This window comes from Lissotriton helveticus, chromosome 5_1 (genome assembly GCF_964261635.1).
Source record: "Lissotriton helveticus chromosome 5_1, aLisHel1.1, whole genome shotgun sequence".
NCBI classification, from domain to species: domain Eukaryota; kingdom Metazoa; phylum Chordata; class Amphibia; order Caudata; family Salamandridae; genus Lissotriton; species Lissotriton helveticus.
Genome location: NC_136065.1, coordinates 1,090,969,778 through 1,090,988,959, shown reverse-complemented (window position 1 = coordinate 1,090,988,959; position 19,182 = coordinate 1,090,969,778). Strand labels below are relative to the sequence as shown.

General features: G+C 43.8%; 1 protein-coding gene across 10 annotated transcripts in view; it reads left to right on the top strand.

The window, feature by feature from the left end:
• NT5C2 (5'-nucleotidase, cytosolic II) overlaps positions 1-19,182 on the top strand; it is a 509,579-nt gene that overhangs the window by 249,266 nt on the left and 241,131 nt on the right. The gene's annotated exons all lie outside the window — the stretch shown is intronic.

The following is a 19,182-nucleotide window of genomic DNA, read 5'->3' as shown; positions in this document are numbered from 1 at the left end:
ATACATTGTTTTGTAGGAAACTTCGCCTGCTGATGAAGTTTTGCAAAATGTACAAACTGCACATATTTGCCAGCAGAAATTACATTTTGCAGATCACCTTGTAAGACATTTACATCTGTGTAGGAAATCACTTTACTAAGTCACCAAATGAGATGAGGTAGGCCGAGTTTTCCTTAGTTCTGTTTAAACAACCTGGGTTGTAGACATTTTCAGTGATTGCCTATGATTGCCTTAGGATTTACTGGGTTCTCACATATGTTCCATAACACAAGTAGATGTTGCTTTTTTAGAAAATACCAACCTGGTTTGTTACATATGAACTAAGGGAAAGTGAAATACTAGCTCTGCTGCTAAAATCTCATGACTTATGTTCTTCACAATGAGGCTACCTTTCCCTTCTAGGTCTCGCCTAGGCAGCGCATGCGCACATTCTCTTTGAGGCATGCTGTATCTAAAGTATGGTCTTCAAGCACCTCCCATCTTTTTCATTGGTTACGCTTACTGTCCTTTGTAAATGCAGGCTTTTGTTTGGTAAATACACTTAGTAGTCCCTCCTTTTGGTCTTTTGTGTCCTCCCATGAGGACTCCCCCTGTTATATGTGCTCTTACTCTTCAGGTTATTTAGGATACTTTGAGAGCACTCTTTTTTTTTGTTGGCCTGCGGTCGCTCTGCTCCTCCCCATGTCTTTCGATTTGCAGAGTGACTGAAAACAGGCATGTAAATCTTGTCACTGCATTGATTTAATGTGTTATTTTATTAGCTTCCTGCTCGTGGAAGCCTAAAGACATAGCTCTAATGTGAGCCCTTTTTAAAATCGTTTTTTTTTAAATTAAGAGACAGAAGCGTGTGTATCGCGTTTGAATTGCTCAAACTTTGTTTATTTATATGATTTCAGACCCCATGCAGCTTTTATTTTATCAACCCGGTGCATACTCCCGGGGCGCTCGCTTCAGGTCGTCTTTCCTCACTGGTGCTGGGGGGAGGGGCATGTCTGCTTAGTTTACATTCCTCTTTGCCACTGCAAAGAGCAGCCTCAGGGAATACCACCGCATCTGCCTTTCATAGGGGAGAAAGATCGGGCAGCACAGGGAAAGCGACGACATGAGGGTTTGTCTCTGCTTGTTTCACCGAGCCCCCATTTGTTCTCTGTTGCTGCACTGCTCCTTTTCTTACAATGAGTAGCCTGCTTCAGGCCGCGGGTCTTTCTTTTATCAGCATGGCGCCCGCTCCACGCCCCCCACGTATCATTTTTCATGAAGTGTTAAAAATAGAAAGGCTGGCGGCCCAATATATTTTTACCTCAACCAAGGACTTCTCCCCCAGCTGATTTCCAGCCGATATCCTGCTCTTCCTTCAAGTGAAATATATTCAGCCGCAGTAAGGATTTATATCAGCTTAGTGATGGAGCAAATTCTGTATGATCAGGCCTTTATTTTGCAAGTTGTTCATAAAAAATGTACACCATGGAAATAGTTGTTAGCTAGTGTGTTTGAGGTGTACAGGATGAAAGGCGGAGCTGTGACTTATGCACCACAAATCCTTCCGCCTTTGGGCTGACAGTCGCATCGTCAGCTGAAGGCAGACCACACCTACCTAAAATGAAAGAAGTGCTTAGTGCTGTTAAAGAGCAGTGTTGTGCTGCAATGCAATGTTTTATTGCAGAGCACTTGTTTGTGTGTGACTGTTGTATGTGTCTTGTAAAGCGCACTGCTGCCCTGAGGCGTCGTGGCTCTGTAGACCGCTGGGGAACCCGTCCTGGCTATTCCTGTGAGATGGTCCCTACTGGGGATCTCCAAGGTGAAACCAGGCATCCCCTGCGAATGTGGGGGGCCGTTGTAGAGATGAGGCAAGCTAATGCCCAGAGTTGCCGAGTGTGATCCCTGGTTAGAGTAGGCACCGAGGCGAGAATTATCAAGTCCGCTGACCCTGGTCCACGACCCTGCCGCGTCGGGAATTGAACCCTGGTCCCGGGCCGTTCTCTGCTTCCGGGTCTGCCGCCTCTAACCAGTGAGCCACACCACTCCACTTGGGGCTACTGGACTGGTGGCAAGAGGTAGAGGAGTCCACTAAATTCTTTCTAGAGAACTGTCCAGTGGAAGGAGCGTTTTACATTTTTTCATGTTTTAAGTACTCATGATTTTTTAAAGAGGGATGTTAACCTCATGTGTTTTATGGTATAACCATGTTTGCTTTTGTATTATAACAATATCTTTGTTTATATGCAACCGTTGGTAGTTGCAGCGCTCTTGCTTTGTAGTGCTCTATAAAACTTGGAGTATGCTTCCCCGTATTAGTTGTGGCTCTTGTATCGCAGCATTCATAAGGGCGCTGAGCACTTGCCTATATAACTTGCTACTCAAGGGTAAAAGGTGTACTCATTATTCCTATATCTACTGCGTTTCACTCCTGCTCCCTCTGTGTGCTGACCACTAAGTGTCTTTTTGGTTTAAATAAAAAAATGCAATTGCTAAAGCGCTTCAAGCCCCACAATGGTACCTGCCAACTGAGTCTGAAGAAAGTTGGCTGGCTGCTCTAATTCACAGCAGTTTGTTTTCTTTGTGGCTGTCTTTTGCTATGTGGCTGTCGCTCTCTGAGTCTCTGCAGGTGGCTGTATCGATGCCTCTGCGTGTGGTGGTCTTCCTCCGTTTCTGTCTTTCCACTGCTGTTTGGCATTTAGCACAATGGATATTGTCACAAATAAACAAATGCAGCAATTAAAACAAATTGAATACAAACCCCACAGCTGTCGGTGCCTATGTGAAGGGAAAAGGGGAGAGAGGGCTCATCCCATGATCCATAATTCTTCTCTACCTTCGTAATGACTTCTCACCTGTCTTTCTCTCACTCTCCTCTTCTTCTCCCTCTCTTTCAGTTTCTTCCCCTTTCTCTCACAGTTCTCCTTTCTCTTCATTCTGTTATCCCTCTCCTGCCTCCTCCTTTTCACTTCTCTCTGTTTTAATACCCCCTCATCTTCTCTCACCTTCGCAACATTCCTTCCTTCCACATTTCATTACTTGTCCCATTTTATTAATTTTCCTCTTTCTCCTCATCTCTCCTCACACTTTTCACAGCTTTCTCCTTTTTTCCCCTTCCTACCTTTACTTTTTTTCTCCCCTACCATCTCTCATTCCTTTTTCCCTTCTTTCATTTCTTGATTTCCATCCAGCCCTCCTAACTCTACTGTATCTCTTCTACTTTAATTAATCTTCTAACTTCTCATCTTCATTTCCCCGCAAATTCCTGGCCCGTTTTCCTTTTTCTTAAAGGTGAGGTAACTTTTCCCTTTGATCTCTCTTGCTCCAGATAATGTTGTTGGACTCTAGGCTTTTAATAGCATATTCTACACTCTGAGGTTTGGAAAGTATCCACTTGGTCTTGAGTATCCGATTGTGCACACCAGCCACTTTTGAGATAGATTTCATCGTGTGGGAGGACCCTGAGACCATTACTCTGAGGTATAAGCACCACCACCCAAAACCCCCCACAGAAAATGCTTGAGACTGTTGCTGACGTCCTGGAGAGGTTGCAAAACCCTCATGGTCATCGGTGGTTCTTAACATAGCCTCAACACATGATCTGGAAACACGTTCTGCATAGGGGTTTCTAGTGCACGTTATCTCCCATCGCGTGAGTTCAGCTCCTTACTAGTGAACAGAGCCGATATTGTGTGACACATGCCTCAATGCAGACCCCCACTCTTTCTCTTTCTCTCACTCCATGTCTAACTTTTCTCCCCCTTCATCTCGGTATCTTTCTCTAGTTCAATGATTTCTCTATCTACACTGTCTCTTTGTCTTCCTCTCACTCATCATGAACTCTCTCTCTGACCATCACTTGCTGTCTCTATGCGTGCCTCTCTCTCTCTCTGTACCTATTTTTTAAGCCTCTTTGTTCACGTCTTTCACATTTTCTGTGCCTGCCTTCCCTTCTCTCTATTTGTCACTCTTTCAATGTATCTCTCTCGCCTCCTCTTGGTGCCTCTCCATCTACAGGCGTCTCCCTTTTCTATCTCTCTTTGTCTTCTATTGGTTCACTGTTTGTTGCAGCGTCACATACTTAGTCCTCTGAAACTGTTCCCAAGCGCTAATGGAAGAAAGATTTAAATGTGGCTGTGCTGCTGCCCCAAGGGAGGAGCCCAAGAGAAACCAAAACCTTACCAACACGTTATCTAAAGTATGGTTTGCTTTAGCGAAATCGAAAGTGAAACCCAGGCTTACAGTTTCAAAATGTATTTTTTGGCAATTCCACTGGAAAGCCTTATCCAGTATTTGAAAGCAATTTGACTTACGTCATGTTCTCAGCTGAAACCAGCTCCAAGGTGATCCATTGGGTGCTGTTCCACACACTTACTAACATTTGAAACTGCAAAGAGGAACTTTGTGGGTCAGAAGCAGGCAGTGTTTTAAATGTGCAGGTACTGTCCGGTACTGAGTACCCGCACTTCTTTAATTTGAAAGGAATAGTACTGTTGCAATACATTTAACGGGAGCGTACTGGCACTTCTCAGGAGCAAAAAGGTACTCTAAATAGTGAGTGCCTGCACTTCTACATTTCCAATTCAAGCACTGTGAGCAGAGAGAGGTTTCATATTCAGAATTAAATGTATTGGATTATGGTATTTTACTGGTCCTTTTGTGCTTTTGCTTTTTGAGCTGTATGTGCGGCATGACTCTGAGCTGTTTGCAATGTGTTTTGCAGTAGTACTGTGTGCTGCCTGGACAGAGGGTTACGGCATGTTTCTGGTGTGCACACACCAATAAAGTGAAGATCAGTGAGCTAGGGTTAAGGTAGTGGAATTGTATCTGTTGTATTTGTGCTTTTGTGTGTGTGTTCTTCAATACTTGCTGTTTGGGGGTAGTTCATCTTGCGTGATTGTTGAACGTGGTTGGTTCTGTGGTGTGCTGCTTTTGACCAGTTAGTGTTGATTATCCACACAGTTTCCACACCACACAATTCAACTCCACAAATTTTCAATCCACACAACATAATTTGATACCAAACCACATAATTCAGCTCAACAGCACAACACACAGCAAACATCCAATCCACTGATGACCATGCTTCTCTCCACTCCTAACCAGGCCTAAGTCACCCAAAAGCTGGATGGACTTGCTTAATTCAATCCAAAGCATTGAAATGTATTCCCAGTAGCATTTCATTCAGTTGTTTTTAGCTTGTCCTATAGCTGGCGTGAACGAACATGCTTGAAATTGAGCCTACTTAAAAAAAAAGTATCACTTTTCGTTTACATTGGCACATATGCTCGTACCGTACAACCTTACTGCCTCTAGAAATGTTAGTCATTGGCTCACTTGATAGGAATGCCAACCAAAGAGGGCACAAGTGCATATGCTCTTAAAGGTAATCTCACGCTAGCTGACTCCGTAAAATCTCTGGGTTTCACCCTAGACCCCAAACTAACCTTGACAAACCACATTAAGAACTCGGCAAAAAGTGCATTCTTTAACCTCAGACTTCTGAACAAAATCAAACCTTTCATTCCCAACAAGGACCTCAAACTAGCCATGCAATCTCTAGTTCTATCAAGACTGGACTATGGGAACTCAATCCTAACAGGCATCCCCAAATCGCACCTGGCCCCACTAAAAACAACACTTCATGCGGCAGCGAGAATGATCACAGGATGCAAAAATCTGAACACATCTCCCCAGCACTCACAGAACTTGAATGGCTCCCTGTGGAAATGCGTAGTACCTTCAGAACGGCATGCCTAACCCACAAGGCCCTCCATACCGGAAAACCAGAATACTTGGCAAACAAGCTCAAAAAAGCAGGCCAAGTTAGAAATCTGAGAAGCTCTAACTCCCTGCTGCTCATCCTACCAAAAACCAGAAAGAAGAGAACTGCGGACTGCTCCTTCACAGGAAATGCCCCCAAAATATGGAACTCCATCCCCCCGCACATCATAACCATACCGTTCTATGCGGAATTCAAGAGCCAACTCAAATCTTTGTTCCTTATCCGTTCCCTAGGTCGTGGGTAACTAGGATCAGCAAGCATCCCCAGAACTATGTGGTATCTCTGTATCCTATTACCAAGAAGTCCTGCTGTCCGAACTTTTCCTCCTTCCAAATTGTCTTTCGTTGATCGCCTTTATTTGTTACGTGTCTTGTTGTTCACCTTTTCATTCCCTGTACTGTAAAGCGCTCTGCTACCTTCGGGTCTTGTTAGCGCTATAGAAAACTTCTAAATAAATAATAAATATTAATCACAGGACAAAGACATTTTACAATCTATTACTGGGCGTGGGTTTTTCCACCTTTGGAAGTGAAGGTCTGTTTTCTTCAATACTTTCATTGATACAACTTACCTTACAGCGCTGCTTTAGAACATCACAACTCATAAGTATTTGTGAAATTAAAGTTGCCCTGCAAGGGTATCTTGGCGCTGAACACCAAGTGTTGATTGTTACCTAGCTCAATGGTACTCAATTTATTGACCTAAAAAAGATGGCTGAGTGTACCATGCCGACTTTGAACCTCTGACCATGAGGTCAAACATTCCATCGGCTCAATACAAACTTCGGTAAATAAGCATTACAACAGGCAGAAAAAAGTTGCCACAATTGCAAGGACATAAAATATAGAAAACATTTTTATTTTTTATTTTTAACATTTTTATTGAAAATTAACAACAACAATAACATGTTACACAAGGCAAAAATGGATTGGAAATACAGTCGTGGGTCCATGCACTCGGCGCTTCAGCAATGTAGCACACATAACACAGCACAGTGTTTCGAGGGGAGGGGGCAGTGAGGAAACCAGCAGCAATACAATGTAATTGATATTTGGAATGTCAATCAGGGGGACAAGGCATCATCGGGAAACAAGTCTTGAGGAGGGGTACATATATTGCCACGATATGTGTTCCATTGCGACCAGATTCTACCCCACTTCTTGGGCCTTCCACGCGACAGATAAACAGTCTTCTCACGAAACATGCACCAGTCCATATTCTCCGCCCACAATGCTACAGTCGGAGACCTATGGGAACCCCAGAGCTGTGCGATATCTCTTTTGGCGATAATGTTACCAAGGGTCGCCCAAGTAGAAAAACATTTTTTATGAAAAATCTTTTTTTAATAAGGTTGTTCAGTTGTCCACAATGTCTCCTTGGTGATATATAAAGTAACACAAATGCTTTTAACTTTTTTAGTACAACTTAGCAACATATACTCTATAACATTGCTTAGAAACATTAACAAAAACCACTAGCTCTAGCTAAACACTTATAAGGTACCTAACACAAGACCTATTGGTTATACCAGTGCTTGTTTTATTTTCTCAGTTACGTTATTGACTGTATCAAAATGTACAACACGTGCATATATTGGCATATAGATAACTGCAAACTGGTATTTTCTGAAACTCAAGTGATGTTTAGCTAATATTGGAATTGACCATACAGTGCAAGGTATTTGACAAGCATTATTATCAAACAAAATTTATTATGGCAAGTTCTTCAAAAAGGAAGATGGTGAGGAAGGATACTCAGCTATAGTAATGCACTAAGGAATAAATTAATGGAAAACTATAAAAACAAACACAATAACCTATTTCCTTTACAAATAATAAATAAATAAATAATCCTGAAAAAATAGATTATATTAAGACTTGGGGAATGATTCAGATTAGCATTTATGAGTACAGGAAGTAGTCCTACCGGAGTACTCTTGTGTATATTTACATACCTCTGTGAACTGACTCAGCAGTGTCCAGCTCCCTATTAGTAAAAGTACAAAGATGGCATAGGTCTTTCTATATATATATATATATGAATTGTATATGAATGTTTTCTATATATTTAAATTTTTTCCTATCATAAGTGTTTCGGGACCAATTAACAAAGGCATGTTATGGTACATAAAAGAGTACTACATGGACACTAGATTAAATACTCCAAGATGCCTTTCTGAATAGTCCCCTTACTGTTCAAATGTATATTAGTACTGTACAAGCATAATCATTACTTTAAATTGTTCTGCTAATAAAAGGCTTATATGTTAAGCCTCTTTTCACAAAGGTAACCCCTTCCCAACATGCATGATATGATAAACTTGAGTACATTTCCAATCTGGAGTATTTGATTTTGTCTGCAATCATATTACATGATCAGAATAACTTGGAATCATTGGAGGAAAGGTTTTAGGACAAATCATAGGGTGTACTTATAAATGCGCATATAAAGAATTTTATGATTAGAAAATATCACACATTATCTATACTTCTGCATAGTCATTACCCAAATAAAATGACATTAAAAAATAATGCATGGTAAATAGACATCACCAATATCGTATCACTAACATTTAGTGATTTGTAATGATTTTGCTTAAAAAATTCATCTGGGCCCATAACACTTCATGAATAAGAAATATATTGAGATTGTGACAAAGTGACTGGGTATAACCGCATATAATGTGGTATTTAAATTCTATACCAAAATATATATTATACAATTTATTGGGTAGAGGACATCTAAGATGCATATTTACAATGTAAGCATATCTTTTGGCTTTAGTAAATGTATACGTTGCAAAGGCTGCCTCACCACTGGGCAATAATGATCTCATCATGTAATTATTGCAATTAAGATATGTGTCAAATTAGGGAATAATTTATATATTACGTACATCAATTGTGGAAGTGGTAAGTTCATCAGTGGCACTGCTCAATTTATCTTTAAACTCGTGTAGGGTTAGGAAAGTATCCACATCCAAACTGTCGGCATATTGATGAATATCTTATGCTTATGTTTCTGCTTAGGATTTAGTTCAGGTAGAGAATTTTTATAATATTTAGTCAGTGTGTTTTTATGTAGCAGATCTAGCCTGAAGAGCAGCAGTGTAATGTACAGGGATTAAGGATACAACCGGTGCAGTGTGGTTACTGGCTGGGCATTTACAAGAGAAAATGTGCATAGTTACATTAAGAATATTTCCAGGATAGACTCTTACATGAAATTGGAAGTATACACATTTAACATAATTATATATACATTATTTATACATGGAGGATTTGCTTTTGTTTATAGTATTATACAGGAGGCATTGGCCTTGATAAATGGAAGTGTGGAGCAGCGCCTGCAGGAGGAAGGGAAATGGGAAAGAGGAGATTCTTTAGATTTTTCCTGAACAGCTGGAGAGAGGCAGCCTCTCTGAGTTGTTTGTTCAGAAAGGTGCAACAGATGAGAAGGTTTTCCTATTATCTTCTCCTATTTTTATTTTGAACATGTCATGAATATTAGTTTCTGCTATGCAAGGGTGGAAAGCACATTGTAACTTGTTCAGACATTTTTTTTGAGTTGCAAATTTAAAACTCCGTGAAAACTGATTGAAAAGGATTTCTTCGATGAAAGGGAAATATGGCACATCTCCTTCATTTCCTGCCTCTGGTAGACATGTCTCAATGTTTTGAGGTGGACTACAAGATATCAGGAACCTGAAAATCCCCTGTTCTAAAGCACTCTCTCCACACAGGTCACACTTCAGTCAGTAACAAAACTATAAAACCATATAAAACATTCAAATACAATTATATAAATTAACTCAGTAAGACATTCAATCAGCCATTAACATAAAGAAGCCTAATCATCCAAGCAGCCTGTAGATAGTGACACAGCAAAAAGCACTTTCATACTTTTTTGTAAAAGGGGATTTTAGGTCTCTGGTGTATGTATTTCCCATAATGTGGCCTCACCACTTGGCTAACCACTTGAACCTCGGCTAAGCGTACAATGGCCATTGAAAATTAAATTCTCCTCAACCAAGGTGAGGCAGTGAAATCCTGTCCGGGAGAAGGACCACCAGTTGGAATGGAACGGTGGTTATCATTTATTTTTGTTATTATTGCTTAATTTGTGTTTTGCCCAGCACCCTCAGCCTTTGGCTCACATTTCCTTCCCCTAATAAAAAATATTGATGCATAAATATTTATTTCAATTTCTTGTTGGTTTACATTTGCTGACTAGGTGTTATTATCATTTGTTTCTGAAAACTTTTTTTCGTTAAGGCCTAGAATAATCCCATACTTGTAGAGCAAATCCCTGTACCCTGTGATCAGCGCTGGTCGCGCCACTCACTTGAACAATTCTAATCCTTGAGAAGAAAACAGTTAAAGTAAATGTGAAATTTTACATTTACCTGAAACCTGCACCTGAGGAATGAACAGGCATACTCTTGGCAATTATTAAAATTAATTACTTTCTGTAGTGTACAGCTAATGCTTTTAAAAATGACGAAACAATCTTAAATGTGCACTTTGCTAAGGTGTAAATCAATACACTGGAAAGTAACAACTTTTTATGGCTTAGTCTCTTGAATGAAGTGGGGCAAAGATCCATGTTTTTTAAGTTAAATAAAATAGGCTGGCCTTCAAATGTTAGTTTTAGAAAAAAAAAGAAGTGCTTATGTTTCTGTCGATGCCCAGAAGAACTATTTTCGACGGGATCTTCAGCAAACATTTGATTCTTTGGAAACATCCCAGTAGCCATGAATATTAATTTTGCAGCTAAGGCGAACACCTATATCTTGCCTCCAAAGTATAACCGGAATAATTACCACTTTTAAAGCCCTGGAGTGGGCCCGCAACCAATGTTGCCTACATCTTGTAGGCCCTGCAGTTTGCCATATGTTTTTATCTTTTTTTAAGCTTTGCGGGAGGAGCTGAATAGTGAACAGCCGTATAGCTTTTATGAGTGCATATAGTTTTACTTACTTTAATTTCGAGGCTGGGGCACATGTCGCTATTTCTTATTTGATTTAATATAAAACAGTGACTGACTATGGTACGAGTTGAATTTTCAGACCTTTACTACTATTAGTGCCTCAGAAATGAGTAGATCTGAATGTGGAGGCTTAGGGCCTGGTGTGGATGTTGATTTACTCTTTTGAGGAATCCACAAATCTGTTCTTGGTAACAGGTGGAAACCTGCTCAAGTTGGAGCTTTACCAAGCCCTCCTGCAAAACATTTGAGAATTCATTTTTGGCATCTAAGAATATACATGCGTATGTTCTATTACGCACAATAAAAATTAAATGAATTTGCTAATTTTATCTTTTTTTCCCCAGCTTGGGGAAACTAATTTTCTATCTGGGGTAATCTTCCAGGCTCACCCACCAGCTTTTGAGGGGTGGGTTGTGTTTCCTTTATTTCAAACAGTGTAAAGTGATATTTACTCATGCCCTAGACCGGAATGCATCTCCAGCAAACTCCAGGATGGGAAGAAATTGAAAGATGGTTTGTGAATTCTCACCAGCGTAATTAGTTTATTTTGTTCGCAGACTTTCAGGGTACGGAACCCGCTGTGCAAGTAAATCCATTTATAATTTTGAAGCCCTACTTTTTGAAGTTAAAAAGTATGTTTGGCTCTCCTATTGATCAATCAATCAACTAATCAATCAATCCGCAATTGTAGAGCACAACACTGTCACCCCTAGGGACATTTGGCCACTACTTGTGGGCATATGTCTCATTTACACGTGTATGTAGCTTTAAGAATGAGGCCCTTAAAGTTTGTTAACTGTTCCCTTCCCTAATATGAAAGAGCAACAAGGGGCTTTTCATGGAAGACCAATACTAATGAAGTTTATATGGATTACATTTTAATTTGAAATCCGTTTGCATGTCTAATCAACAAATTTATTATGGAAAGTTTATCAAAAGTAAGATGCTCTGAGATCATGCATTGTTTTTCTTTTAAATCATTTACTGTTATTTTAATTTACTTTACATATTGCTGTTTTAAATAGCAATATCTGCGGGCACTTTCAGGTTAGACTATGGTTGAACTGTCTGGCTGTATGTGAGGATTTTTAAATATGATTTTCATAGCAGCTACATAGGGCCGGCAACAGATATCAAGGGCCCATTTCAAATACATGTTTGGGGGCATTTCCTCCTATTCTGTATCATATGCTGCCTTCAAGTGTGACTGGACCAAAACTAAACTGCATGGACTTGGAGCACCTGAGATGTTTCTGGGCCTGCACAGTTCTGCTAGTCAATTTTCCCTGTCAAGTTGCACAAACTTTGCATTCATGATCCAGCAGGAGCAATGCTAGGATCTTCACTTCCTGAACGCACTGATGACCATGCAAAGTACTTGTATGCTGGTCAGTAGATCGGAGGAAAAGCAAATGGCACCAGAGAGCGAGAGAAAAGGAGACATTAGATATTTTAACCTAGCCTGGTCCTTCCTGCTGTCTTAACTTCCGCTGTAGAGGCATGACTATCTACAAGAATAGAATATTCTTTTAGGTGGGGTCAACAAGGATATAATTCACTAGCTTTACAATGTCAAATGATATACCGCAGGATAATCTCTGCATAAATCACTCTCTGAGGTTGCTGACAACGCTTCAGTTTTCTAAATATCACACTTTCACTTCTGGCAGCATGCGTCGTTCTCTTACCCACTACTGATAATGTATTGTTTGGAACAGAAAGAATAAATTGACAACAATCTAGTGACACAATGGTAGGAAAATATTAAAATGAAGAAAATTCTGTGACTTGGGGGGCAGATTAACGATCTGTCGTCCCTGCAAATCGGTTTATGCCAGGTGAGCACAGAGACCTATTCTCACTTTCAAGGGCATTTGAATCTTTTCCTGCGCTTGAGATCAAATGCGCTTGCAGAACATGTGCACCTTGTTGAGTGAAGCTTCTCGATAGCGACACCTACACTATGTGAAGCACACAATTAACTAACAAAACAACATTTCCCAGAGTGCCTTGGGATTCTGCCGAGATTTGCCAGGGAAGTGGCCATCTTGATGTATTGCATACGAGGTCCTTGTGTTTTATAGCGTTACTTGCTTGGTAATCGACACACTTGTTGCATCCAGAAAGAACCCTTGCTGCCAGGTGTCTGATTTCATTGTATCTTCATGCCAGAATGATTCAGGAATTCATATTCAGAGATGTATACTGGATAACATTAAAGACTAAGGATTTAAACCATGGTACGAACTCTATGCTGGAGTCATCTTGTTTAGTATTATCAACTTTATACTAGAGCAATCCTATTTGTAATATGAACTCTATACTGGAGTACCCTTGTTTGTGATTATGAACTATATGCTGGAGTCCTATTGTTTAGAATTACAAACTATAATGGAGTCATCCTCCTAGGGCTACGAACTCTGTTGTCTGTACTTCACTTGATTCCATATGGTTTTGATGTGTTACCCTCTATTTTTCCATGGTATTCTTCTTCCCCTATTATGAGCTCTCTACCCCCATCACTACCCCCCTGCCGCTCTCTCTTTCTCTCTCAAATTGTGTTGCTTTTAGTATTTTCCTGTCATTCTTACCCCATCTTTGTGACTTAATAAGATGATCTCAGTTGCTCTATTTTATCTCACATACTCCTGTCACAGTTGCTTTTCCTGTCACTGTTTACCAGTCACTATCATCGATTGATCAATTAATCAATCAATACTGTGTTTTTTCTGTTAAAATAACTATAAAAACAATCACAATGCCAAATTTTAAACATTTCATAATAGTCATTAAGATTAGATTACATATGAATATTATAAGTGTTAGACCCGTCATCCTTAGGATGGTCTTTCCCCAACATTCTGCCTGTTCCTCCCCCTTTTTGTTGGCCTTAGGACTCTGAAGTGCTAAAGTGCTTGTGCTTCTCCACTAAACATGGTGACATTGGTTGTATACCTGATGGCATATTTAGTCTACCTGTAATTCTCTTGTAAAGTGATACCCACTGTACCCAGGGTCTGTACACTAAAAACTACTAGTGAGCCTGCAGCACTAGTTGTGCCGCCCATTCAAATAGCCTTTCAAACCTGCCTCAGGCTTTTGCCATTGCAGGGACTGTGTGTGCAGTTTACTGCCACTTAGACTTGACATTTAAAACCTTGCCAAGCCCACAAACTCCCCTTTTTAGGTCTCGCCTGTCGATGCGCATGCGCATCGAGCTTGCGAGACTATGGGGGCTTAAACAGTCTTTAACCAACTTGCAAGGAATCGTGGCGATTCCTTGCAGTGCCCGTGAAATTCAAGCTCAATGCGCATGCGCATTGAGCTTAAAAGCGCGTGCACATGCCCCCAGCCGCCTGCCTTGCATGTATTTTCCCTCAGGCGCACTCCTCCCACACCCCCGCTCCGCCCCCTCCCCTGCCTGCCGTGTCGCATTTCTTCAGTTCCCTCAGCCGCACTCCAGGCCCCTGCTGCTTTCACACCCTCTCCCCGCTCCGCCCCCTCCCCTGCCCGCCGTGTCGCATTTCTCCTCCCCCCTCCCCTTCTCTGCCTTCCCTCCGTCTTGTCTCTTTTGGTCTTATTCTTGTTTTAACTTTTTTTTCATCTTGGTTTGCCTTTCTTCACTTTCTACTGCAGTAACACACTCAGTTTGTCCCTTCACGCGACAGCATCTCTCAAATTGCAGTAAGTCTACAGCGGGTTCTTTTTGATGCTCTACTTCGTTGCAGTTTGTATTTTAAATTTGCACACTTTTGATGCGGCCGCTGCTTTCACTTTCGCGTGCACAGGGACGAGTCCTCTTCACATCCACCCCCTACAAGTGGTGCCTCCCGCTCACGAGCTGCTGGGTGGCTCTTGTTTACCCCACACTACCCAACCCCCCATCTTCGGGCCACTGCACTGTCTCGCCCGCCAGATTTGCATTTTGCCTAGCACCCTCGCCTTCAGTTCTCGTTGACAGTAAATAATAAAGCGTTTCCGCTATGCCGGCTCTGCAGTGCAGGGCCATGAACCATGTATGATATCACCACCCAAAGTCGCCATTCACATACCGTCTATACTACCGACTTTCAAAGGCCCTCATGCTTGTCTGGCTCCTCCCTAAGTAAAGCAATCCAGAAGTACAACTCTGAATCAAAGACTCTCTGCCTCATCACCATTTGCCAGCATGCGGAGACTTCAAAGACTTCAAGCTGTGGCCATAATCAGGCCCCCTGCTTGCCATAACCCCTCCCTTTTCCCCCTCCCTCCTGGACAGCCTCGCTCTCCCAAGCACCTCGCTTAGGCACATACATACACCACTCACGTGCTCCCCACCCCCCTCCTCCCCCATTCACTTTCACGTCCGTCCGTCTCCCTAGATATAACACAATTACACGCAAAACTGAAAATGTACAGCTCAGCTGTTGATCTCCCAACTCAATGCCGTATGTGCGACATCAAAGAGTTTAAATACCTATATTCCAAGTGCTACTGTTAATGCAGGTTAAGTGACACTACTAGTTGTTTTGAAACTGGCATAATAAACTCATGTTTTAAAAATATTATTTTAATCTGTGCCAATTGATTGTAGTTTGCACTCGCCACAGGCAGCACAGTCACACACCCAACGCCACTCACACACGCAACGCCACTCACACACGCAACGCCACTCACACACGCAACTCATCCACGCAACCCCACTCACACACGCAACGCCACTCACACACGCAACGCCACTCTCACACGCAACGCCACTCTCACACGCAACGCCACTCACACACGCAACGCCACTCACACACGCAACGCCACTCACACACGCAACGCCACTCACACACGCAACGCCACTCACACACGCAACGCCACTCACACACGCAACGCCACTCACACACGCAACGCCACTCACACACGCAACGCCACTCACACACGCAACGCCACTTACCCACGCAACGCCACTCACCCACGCAACGCCACTCACCCACGCAACGCCACTCACCCACGCAACGCCACTCACCGACGCAACGCCACTCACCGACGCAACGCCACTCACCGACGCAACGCCACTCACCGACGCAACGCCACTCACCGACGCAACGCCACTCACCGACGCAACGCCACTCACCGACGCCACGCCACTCACCGACGCCACGCCACTCACCGACGCCACGCCACTCACCGACGCCACGCCACTCACCCACGCCACGCCACTCACCCACGCCACGCCACTCACCCACGCCACGCCACTCATCCACGCCACGCCACTCATCCACGCAACGCCACTCATCCACGCAACGCCACTCATCCATGCAACGCCACTCATCCACGCAACGCCACTCATCCACGCAACGCCACTCATCCACGCAACGCCACTCATCCACGCAACGGCACTCATCCACGCAACGCCACTCATCCACGCAACGCAGTTTGTCCCTTCACGCGACAGCATCTCTCAAATTGCAGTAAGTCTACAGCGGGTTCTTTTTGATGCTCTACTTCGTTGCAGTTTGTATTTTAAATTTGCACACTTTTGATGCGGCCGCTGCTTTCACTTTCGCGTGCACAGGGACGAGTCCTCTTCACATCCACCCCCTACAAGTGGTGTCTCCCGCTCACGTGCTGCTGGGTGGCTCTTGTTTACCCCACACTACCCAACCCCCCATCTTCGGGCCACTGCACTGTCTCGCCCGCCAGATTTGCATTTTGCCTAGCACCCTCGCCTTCACTTCTCGTTGACAGTAAATAATAAAGCGTTTCCGCTATGCCGGCTCTGCAGTGCAGGGCCATGAACCATGTATGATAACATCACCCAAAGTCGCCATTCACATACCGTCTATACTACCGACTTTCAAAGGCCCTCATGCTTGTCTGGCTCCTCCCTAAGTAAAGCAATCCAGAAGTACAACTCTGAATCAAAGACTCTCTGCCTCATCACCATTTGCCAGCATGCGGAGACTTCAAAGACTTCAAGCTGTGGCCATAATCAGGCCCCCTGCTTGCCATAACCCCTCCCTTTTCCCCCTCCCTCCTGGACAGCCTCGCTCTCCCAAGCACCTCGCTTAGGCACATACATACACCACTCACGTGCTCCCCACCCCCCTCCTCCCCCATTCACTTTCACGTCTGTCCGTCTCCCTAGATATAACACAATTACACGCAAAACTGAAAATGTACAGCTCAGCTGTTGATCTCCCAACTCAATGCCGTATGTGCGACATCAAAGAGTTTAAATACCTATATTCCAAGTGCTACTGTTAATGCAGGTTAAGTGAAACTACTAGTTGTTTTGAAACTGGCATAATAAACTCATGTTTTAAAAATAGTATTTTAATCTGTGCCAATTGATTGTAGTTTGCACTCGCCACAGGCAGCACAGTCACACACCCAATGCCACTCACACACGCAACGCCACTCACACACGCAACGCCACTCACACACGCAACTCATCCACGCAACCCCACTCACACACGCAACGCCACTCACACACGCAACGCCACTCACACACGCAACGCCACTCACACACGCAACGCCACTCACACACGCAACGCCACTCACACACGCAACGCCACTCACACACGCAACGCCACTCACACACGCAACGCCACTCACACACGCAACGCCACTCACACACGCAACGCCACTCACACACGCAACGCCACTCACACACGCAACGCCACTCACACACGCAACGCCACTCACACACGCAACGCCACTCACACACGCAACGCCACTCACACACGCAACGCCACTCACACACGCAACGCCACTCACACACGCAACGGCACTCACACACGCAACGGCACTCACACACGCAACGGCACTCACACACGCAACGCCACTCACACACGCAACACACGCAACGCCACTCACCGACGCAACGCCACTCACCGACGCAACGCCACTCACCGACGCAACGCCACTCACCGACGCAACGCCACTCACCGACGCAACGCCACTCACCGACGCAACGCCACTCACCGACGCAACGCCACTCACCGACGCAACGCCACTCACCCACGCAACGCCACTCATCCACGCAACGCCACTCATCCACGCAACGCCACTCATCCACGCAACGCCACTCATCCATTTGCAAAACGAAAAAGGTCAAACTCTTCTATTGCGAGACCTATTGCATTTTCAATGCTTGTATTACACAAGTCACCCCTCAGGCAGGCCCTAAGTAACCCTAAGGGAAGGGTCCTAAAAATACCCTTTAAGCTGTAATTCCTGAGTAGCTACTTCATGTTTAATATCTTTAGAATGGTGATGATACATCCTCTTTAGTGGTAAAGTTGAATTTGACATTACCATTCTAGAAATGACACTTTTAGATAGTGGACATTTCTGTATGGGAAAGGCTGCAGGGGGTTCTTGCCCTTTAGTGGGGGATAACCACAATGGGTTCTTTCCATCATCAATCAAGGATTCTGCTTAGAACTTACCTCAGCCTCACCAAACATCCCTCCCCTTCAGACACACCCTCTCCCAGGAACATCAGCACCTCCTTCGTGAGAAAGTAGAGGCACTCACTCACAAAGGGGCCATAGAACCAGGGCTTCACCACCAATGTGTCATGGGAATGTACTCCTTGTTCTTTCTGAAACCCAGAAAAGATGGGTCCCTCAGACCCATACTCTACCTCAAGCCCCTCAGCGAATACATCTTGTCAGAACACTTCCACAGGGTGACACTCCAGGATGTCACCCCTCTACTGCAGCAAGGCAACTTCATCACCGCCCTTGACCTGTAGGAGGCCTACTTACAAATCCCAGTCTACCTAGCACATCGCCAGGACCTCTGGTTTGTGGTCAGTGGTCACCAGGTGTTCACAAAGTGTCTTGCCTGGTAGCTGCTCACCTCTTGAAAAACAGCATCCATGACTGGCACATCAAGAGAGAAAAACCAACAGCAGTGCCTGGCACACACCCAATTCACCATCAGCCTGTTAAACAATCTGGGCTTTGCAATAAACATAGGCAAGTCCCACCTCCAGCCCTTCCAGAACCAGCCCTTGTTGGGAGACACTTCTCAGTTCAATTACCGGTAAAGCCTATCCCAACCCATGCATGGGTCCAAGCTTTCCAACTGTTGCTTCCTCTTTTTTAGCCACATGGACAACTAGCAGTAAGGATTGTCATGAGCCTCTTTGTGTTGATGGCCTACTGCATTGCCTTAGGTCTCCACGCTAGATTACTCATACACCCATTGAAAGAATGGCTAAATGCACACTGGTCATAAGTGGAGGGTCACTGGGAGTATCTGATTTTGGTCTGGGGCCGCACTCCTTGCTCTCTGCGGTGGTGGAACAGCACCAATCTGTTTCAAGGCAACCCCTTTCTGACCTCAGTCCTGCAGGTGACCTTCGCAACAGCCTTTTCCTTTGCCAGGTGGGGGCAAACTTCAAAAACTTGACGGTTTAAGGTATATGGGCACCCCATCAACGGGGTCTCCAC